The following is a 6449-nucleotide window of genomic DNA, read 5'->3' on the forward strand; positions in this document are numbered from 1 at the left end:
ATTATGGAAATTTTTAAAAATCATGAAATTCATATTTTATTAATTTCATATTATTTTGAGAATTTTAAAATTATTTTGGAGATTTTCGGGATTAAACTTACCCGTGCATGGTTTCGTTTAAAGGCTAAAAGAGGGTATAAATCGCATTTTGAAAACTTTCTTAAAATTTCAAAATCTATGTTTTTGTAAACCTCGGAATATTTACAATACTTTAAAAGTATTATCGTGATTTAGCGAGATTGTTTTCGAGGTGCCCTGGCTCATTGATTTCGAAATTCGTTTAATTGTTCGACCACTGATACTCAAGGACACGTGTTAACATCTCGTAAGAGAATATTAACACGCGTCCCATTTGAAGGACACGTGCAGGCAGTAGCTTATTTCCCCAAACATCATCTCTTTGTCCCTGTCTCTCCATCGATTCTTCCTTCTCTCTTTTGCTGCTCTTCCTTCGTTTCTTCACCTCCGTTTCTTCCTCGTTTTTCCGGTGTTCTTCTCCGGCTCCCTGTGTTCGGTAATTACTTTCCGGCCACCCTCTTTATTCCGGTTTCCTGATTCTGATTTGTTCCTATAGTATATACATATATGTATGTGCTTGTGTGTGTGTGTATGAATTGTGTGTGGGTGTGTGTTGGCTGCAGTTGTGACGCCTTGGTTCCGTGTTTCCGGCCCTGTTCTGTTCTTTTTCCGATCTGTGCGTGTGGCGCGTGGCTATTGGATTATTTTAATATTATTTTTGGTGAATTTCTGCAGGAATTAGTTATGAATAAATATTCGTGATGTCATAATTTGTGCGGGGAAAAATTATTTTGTAATTGGTGAAATTTTTGCGTTGAAATTCGAGTCATCGAGTGCCCTGAGAATTTTGCTGCCGTACCGCGATGACTCATTACGAGCGGACGGTGGACGGTAATGACGTTGTTCTGAGTCCTAAATTTTATAAATAAATAAAATATTTTTCGAAAGTAAATTGTATTTTTGGGAATTATACGAGAATAATTATGAGACTGTGGAATTGCCATTGTGATGAGATTGTGACTTGTTGTGATTGTTGACGTCGATTGAAATCGACGGATAGGCTTGTAAACAAAGAAGTTGCTGCCAAAATTTTCTAAAAAAATTTATTCTTAAAACATATTTATTTATTTATATTATACGTGATACCCTATTTGTGTTCGTGATTACGTGATTATGTGTATAATAAGTATACGAGTCGGGTTATCAGATTGGGTTACTAGGATTTGAGGATATCAAGCATGTCGGTATAACTGTTTAGGGTCCTCTGTATTTGTAGATCCCAGTCGAGTTTCCCAGGACTGAAATGAGCGTGAAAGCTACTTAGGGTTTGGTAAAGCATTGCAAGGCAAGTACCCCTGACCATTCTTTTATGGTTCAGTATGTAATAACCCCAAAATTTTGAACTTTTTTGTAACCCTTATGAATAGTGTTTTTGCTGATATTGCTGAATAAGAAAACTTTTCATGCCACACTATATAGGGGTTCTTTTATTGTTATTCTGAGATCGTATTAGTACTCTATATGATAAATAAGTGTATGTAAAAATCGTCAGAATCCAAATTCGAACACTTTGATTTTTCCCGAAAATCCACCAGATCCTGAAAGAATTGAGTATAAGGTAACAGGATAAAAAGGATTTAAATTTAAGGATTATAAGAGAGGATCATAAAAGGAATATAATGTATTGAGAAAGGTTAAGGAAACCCAAGTAATAAGATCCCGGGTATGATCCCTCAAACGATAAACGAAAATGAAAGTTAAGCGAACCGTATAACAGATCAGCGGTCATTAGCCAAGTAATTAGAAGCTAATCAAAGAGGTTAGTGAGGATGATGTCATCAAACCAATAAGAAGAGGACAAGTGTGGGAGGATGACATAACAAGGTGACATAAGCATGACAAAAAGGAAGGGTGTTGTTGGTTGATTCTTGGCCATGCAAAAGTTACCATGGTTAAAATAAATCAAAACAAAACAACATCAACCAAGCCAAACCAATTCATTTCACCAAAACACAAAGTTGACTTCTCTTTTCTTCAAAGGAAGCTCTCGGCCTCTTTTCTATTTCAAGAAGAAAAAAACCAAAATCTAAGATCCAAGCCTTGTTAATTAGTGAGGTAATTATCTAATACTCCTTATGCATATATATAGCTATCCTATAAGTTTGAGCTTCTAATTCATTCACAATCTCTTCCTAAAAATCATGGAAGAAGAGGGTGAATAGTGTTTTTCAAGAACTTAAATTTTTGTTCTTGAGTTTTTGTTTAGATTAAGCTTGGATAAGGACTTTTAAGGGTGATTCCAAGCTAATTACTTGATTCTCCACTCTTCAAGGAAGGTATAACCCCTCCAAACCCTAACTTTACTTTGAGTATTAGGTTTAGTTTTGTTGTTATGGTTCATGAGAAGCATGATTCTTGTAGACTTAGAGTGTGGTTGGTTTTGTAATGAGTAGGAGTTGTAATTCTTGGATTATTGATTAATGAATTTAAGTATAGTTTTAATTCATGTTTGAGAATAATATAAATTGGAGAACTTGAGGTGTTGGGGCTGTTGTAGTATGGTATGGATGGATTTTGGTTGTATGAATGAATTGTGGTTGATTGGTGGTTGTTTTGGAGTAGAATAAAAATTGGTAATCACGTAAACATAGCCGTCGTAATGTCCGATTTACTTTAGACTGTTTTTGCTCTTAACATCAGGACCCGAGAACTCTCTGTTAGATTTTGACAATTGCCATGATTAGATAGTTCATGTTACGAGTTTCGTTTTGATATGTGGTTCGTTTGAATCCGATGTACGGTTTAGGAGAAACGACTGTTTTAAGTAACGGCGTTTCGTGAACGAACCATTACCCCTCGCCTTACTTTGAAACATAGGTTAAAGACCTTAAATGACTAATTGGAGTATGAATCATTTATGTAAAGTGTATTAGGCAGTTGGTAAGGCACTCGCGAAAGAATCGACTTAAAACCCTTAATGGTTAATTTATTAAAAATGGTGGAGCTGAGGGTAGTCGAGCGACTTAGGGGAATCGTTGAGCGCAAAGCGAGTGTTAGAGTCTAATTGGTTAAATTATAGATTCATAAGCGACTTTGGTTTAATTCCAACGTATATGTTGTTTATAGGTTACCAGACTCGTCCCAAGCCATTTTTCACCCCCAGTCGCTCAGGCAAGTTTTCTACCCGGTATACTGTTGTTGTGATGTATTTATATGTATATGCATTATCTTGTGATAGATGCATGATGGTTAATTAGCAAATCTTGCGATATATTGGAGCATGTGATATGGTATATATCCATTTCTGTTTCGTAATCTTGATATATATCTGTTGATTCAATTGCTTATAAGTTGCATAATACCTATGCTAGAGATAAGCAGTAGTTGCGTATACCCTTAGTATAAGGGACCCAAAGGTGAATATTTTCAAAAACCGGGAGTTAATGTTCACGAGTATATTATATATATATATATTTATATATATATATATATTGATATAGTTTTCAAAACTATTAATCGAATAAGTTTTATTCGATAACCTTATTTTATTTAATGAATATTAGTTGAATATTCATTCGAGAACTTATGACTCCGTTTATTTTATTAATGAATATCAGTTGAATATTTATTCGAGGACTTATGACTTCGTTTATTTACTAATTAATATTCTTTATTTTATTAAAGAATAATATTTCGATAATCAAACTTATTTTCGATAATCAAACTTATTTTTGATTATTCAAATAAAGATCATACTTTCGTATAAGTATATCTTTGGTTATTTAATATCCATTTCAAGTATGAGTTTTAAAACTTTTACTTCAATTATTTTTTTAAGGATTATCCTTTTGGGAATATTATTTAAATAATAATATTCAGATATTTTCTAATATATTGGGACTGATTTATTTTATTAAATCGGCATTACTCCAAACATTCTTAAAAATATTTTCGAGTCTTCAAAATGATTTTTAAAAGTTAGAGCGGATCCCAAAACTTATTTTTATATTTAAGATCTTCCTTTCAAGGGGATTTAAATACTCGCTCAAAACCTGAGGGATCCGGCTCTGTGGTGTATTTTATATTCGCAACGTGGTTGCTGTTTTGAGACAACAATTTGATTACTTGCCCAATGTTCGGGAAGTAAGTCCATCTGATTGAGTCGGCATAAGCGACAGGCCGGAGTACGGTCTATAAAGGTGTAAGAGGCTGGGTGACAGTCCATCCACGCGTGAGTGGCCGGGTAACGGTCTAGCGCGAGGTCCGAATGCGGCCAGGGTGATGACCGGCGAGGAATTCATCCATCTACAGTAGAAAAGGTTACTTATTGGTATCTTTGCCTGATCAACAAGATATCGGGTTTATGCCACAATTCTTTTCCTTTCCAAAAATTCATTGGATGTTACAAACTCTGTTCATACTTTACATGACAGAGGTTTTTAGGAAATGTATAAGAGATATATATGTTGATATAAATATCGGGACTTAATGAAGTATCTCATAAATTCATTTCATTCAATAATATTTCAAAGATTTAATCTATTCAAATCCTATCTTGTAGTCTCATCTATGTGATGAACTGTCAAAAACTCATTATACTCTAAACAATGGTAGTTAAAGTAGTTTTATAAATGATATAAGTATAGTGAAGTATTTGGTAACTTCATCCCTTATTTTTGCTTATATCCAGTAAGTAATTATCTTACACTTGATAAAGGATTTTAGTAAGTTATCCATTTAGATACTTGCATTATTGTTTACACTATATATTATCTTGCGAGCTGTAATGCTCACTCTTGCTTTATTCTTCATCACACAACAACAGTTAGGAAAGATGGCCAGACTCAAGCAGACCCAGCGCAAGAGCGTGGGAAGCGCCCCGCGCCTTCCTGTTGAGATCATAGCTGCTATAGCTGCAGAGGTAGATCTATCTGTAGATCAAACCTTCTACTTTTGGGAATCAATTATGTATAATTATAACTCGTGGCAGATAATGGCAATTAATTGTAAACTTATCAAGTAATCATTTTGGGTTGTAATAACTTTTAAATTGTGGATTCAAGGACTTGTACTTATTTCAATTTCAACTCTGAGACTATAACGGGTTATGGTGTGTGTTAGTGTGGGGTCATAGCATGAGGTTATATATTATTAATTAAGTTAAGTGATATTGTGGAAAGAAAGACCGTGACGACCCGGATCCCCGACCCCGGATCTGGGGGTGTTACAGAAATGGTATCAGACCTAAGCGTTATAAACCTCAGAGATGATGCGAAGATATAATAATAAACTCACTAAGATAATAAGAAATCTTGCCAAGTTCATGGTCGGACTACTTAAAGTAGCGCTGACAGTTAAAACCCTTACGGGAACCTTTATAAGTATCATGATAGTAACTTAGCTCGTTTAATGTGTAGGCACATGAGATAGAGGATCCTGAGATGTTCGAGCGTGAGCATGATGAGGCACTGCTAGATGCCGAGGATCAGGAGGAGCCTGAGATGGAGGAGGATGAGGAGGACCCCTCAGAGGAGTCAGAGACAGAGGTTATTGCTATTTCAGATGAGGAGGACCCGGATGAGGTCCCAGTAGCTGAGGAGCATGTCAGAGCTATAGTGGAGTACACTGGTACCCCTTTACCCACACTCCCGGTGGTCAGAGCTCCTACCCCTCCACCACTATCTTGGAGCCCCTATGATGACAGCTCAGAGACCCATACTCCCGAGCCTAGGCAGACCGAGGAGGCACCCCCAGCGGCTCCGGATTCACCACCTCTCGACCCTGACCATAGGCAGTCTTTGTTAGCCCACGGCTATGTTCAGGATGTACTGAGGACCCGAGTGGCTGTTGCTGAGGCCCGGTTGGAAGAGGTCAGGAGGGAGTTGGATGCGGAGAGGGCGGGTAGGCGTGCCCGAGCTTATGAGACTAGGGCTACTATACCCCGATCCTTGAGGAGGGAGCTGACGGGGATAGAGCTCACATCCCGAGCGAGACTCCGATCGCTCCAGGGGGACAGGCATGGTAGGATCTCCAGGCGGCAGGCCGACTATATCTTCCATCGTGTGATTGAAAGGGTATGGGAGCTGACCCGCTCCGGTGTGTGATTCAGGACCGACGATGGGATAGTCTAGTTGTCTAGTTAGTCGAGGCCTTAGTAAGAGCCAATTTTCCGGGATAGTTGACTTGTATATAACATCCCTTTTTCTGACTAGACAGATAGACTATTGTGTATCACTTTTGGGCAGATGGCTGTAGCACTGTTGTACTTTTGACCAGATCAAACTATGTATTTCTCACATTATGTATATATTTGTTTCCTTTCAGTTCAGTTCCTTAGTGACGAGATCACTGTTTTTATCATTATTATTACTGTACTTCTTTTAGAACTGTCATAATATAATAGAATTGCGAGATACATTCTCCCCATTATA

The sequence above is a fragment of the Apium graveolens genome, chromosome 9 (genome assembly GCF_009905375.1).
Source record: "Apium graveolens cultivar Ventura chromosome 9, ASM990537v1, whole genome shotgun sequence".
Lineage (NCBI taxonomy): Eukaryota > Viridiplantae > Streptophyta > Magnoliopsida > Apiales > Apiaceae > Apium > Apium graveolens.